The sequence below is a fragment of the Cottoperca gobio genome, chromosome 3, assembly GCF_900634415.1.
Source record: "Cottoperca gobio chromosome 3, fCotGob3.1, whole genome shotgun sequence".
In the NCBI taxonomy this organism is placed as follows: domain Eukaryota; kingdom Metazoa; phylum Chordata; class Actinopteri; order Perciformes; family Bovichtidae; genus Cottoperca; species Cottoperca gobio.
In genome coordinates this window covers 6474268-6476472 of record NC_041357.1, presented here as the reverse complement: position 1 = coordinate 6476472, position 2205 = coordinate 6474268, and the positions used below count along the sequence as shown (strand labels likewise).

At 42.4% G+C, this 2205-nt stretch overlaps 1 pseudogene; it reads left to right on the top strand.

The window, feature by feature from the left end:
• Positions 1-304: 304 nt before the first annotated feature.
• Positions 305-1090, top strand: LOC115027872 (high choriolytic enzyme 1-like; annotated as a pseudogene).
• Positions 1091-2205: the final 1115 nt, after the last annotated feature.

Here is a 2205-nt window from a genome sequence, read left to right as displayed (position 1 = left end):
TACTTTGGTAAATGTGGCTAAAAAGCCATTTCAAAACCAAAGAAAAATAACACCAGCTGAGCTTAGTGTAGCTAAGGATGTCGCACACAAAAAGGGACAAAATGGAAGACTTTGGGGGATTAAACTATGTTCAAAAAGAAGGTTTGTCCTTGAGGTCCTTTAGCAGTTTAGACCCCAACCCATAATCCTCCTGCAGACACACCTGTAGAGGAGAGTATAAAGACCCTGGACTGAACTGAGTCCAACATCAAGCTTCAAGGAGTCTCTCCACAGCAGCTCCACAGCCTCCAGACCGACCCTGAAGATGACTCCCTCTGCCAGCCTCCTGCTGCTGCTCCTGCTCGGCCTCTCGCAGGCATTTCCTCTACAGGAGGAAGAAGACACAGAAGAAGAAGAAGTCCCAGACACCGTCGACATCACCACCAGGATTATGACCTCCAACAACGACACCAATAAGTTCCTGCTGGAAGGAGACCTGCTGGCTCCCACAACCAGAAACGCCATGAAGTGCTGGTCTCAGAAGTGCCTGTGGAAGAAAGCCTCCAACAGGATGGTGACGATCCCCTTCACCGTGAGCAGTCAGTTCACCAGATCGGAGAATCAGAAGATCGTCAACGCCTTGAATTCCTTCCACAGCAGATCCTGCCTCCGCTTCGTTCCCCGTCAGAACCAGAACGACTACATCAGTATCGAGAACAGTCGGGTGTTTCTCCACCCTGGGCAGGACGGGAGGCAGACAGGTGCTCTCTCTCAACAGGGCTGCCTCTACCATGGCGTCATCCAGCACCAGGCCCTCCACGCTCTGGGCTTCCACCATGAACAGACCAGGAGCGACCGCGACAGCTACGTCAGGATCAACTGGGAAAACATCAACCCGCAGATGGCCTTCAGCTTCGAAAAGCATTCATCCAGCAACCTGAACACTCTCTACGACTACTCCTCCATCATGCACTATGGAAGAACAGCCTTATCCATCCGGCAGGGAAGGAACTCCATCACCCCCATCCCCAACCCCAACGTCCAGATCGGCCAGTGAAGGGGCAAGTCCACCTGGGACGTCAGGAGGATCAGCACGCTCTACCGCTGCTAATAACAACACATCTGATCCAAAGTTATTATTTCTCGAAACAGTTTTTTGTATAATATTCATTAATAAACAGAAAGCATAATCTAATAATACATTTGTGTAATCTGTGAATCCTGTGATACAGTATTTCATCAAAGTAAAGTACATGTTTTTTGTTTGTCTTGTTCATTTATCAATTTCTACTTGGAAAATGTATGTTACTTATGCAAATCAGTTCATACTGATAAAATAAAACTTCCACAATCTAACCCACCAGGTTTTCATTTAAAGGATCAGTCTGATACTCTCCCATTTCCTTATTGTCAATAAATCCAATGAAATGACCAAAACCAACAGTATTGATCCTACCAACACGTGTTGGGTATGTATCCAATGGATGTATCTCAGTCTTTTCTGTCATATACCTCTGTTATTCAAAAACTATTAAAAAGACATCAGTGAGCCACACAGCACTGTTGCACTGGGTTCCTACATGGACACTGTAGTATATTAAAAGATAATTACGCTTACAACGTATCTCTGCAGTTGCAGGGGGGTAGGCTTTGTGGAAACATTAGGGGTGACTCCACTGATTTGACAAAATAGAAAGTTTGATTAAAAAAAAGATATCTGCACAGTGTGTCCTCTGTAACACCTGAGCGTAGGCCTATGTGTTGCAATGAAGAATGTGTGAAATATATTAGCAAACAAGAAGTTGAAACGGTTAGCTAAAAGTAACGGCTACATAGTTTAAATAGTTAGCTACAAGTAACTGCTACATAGTTTTAATAGTTAGCTTAAAGTAAAGGATAAATGGTTGAAATAGTTCAAAGTGACAGATAAATGGTTGAAATAGTTCAAAGTGACAGATAAGTGGTTGAAATAGTTAGCTAAAAGTAGCCTAATGGCTACATAGTTTTAGTAGTTAGCTCAAAGTAATGGCTAAATAGTTTTGATAATGAGCTAAAAGTAACGGCTAAATAGTTTTAATAGTTAGCTAAAATGAATGGCTACATAGTTTTAATAGTTAGCTAAAAGTAACGGCTACATAGTTTATAATAGTTAGCTAAAAGTAACGGCTACATAGTTTAAATAGTTAGCTAAAAGTAATGGCTACATAGTTTTGATAGTTAGCTAAA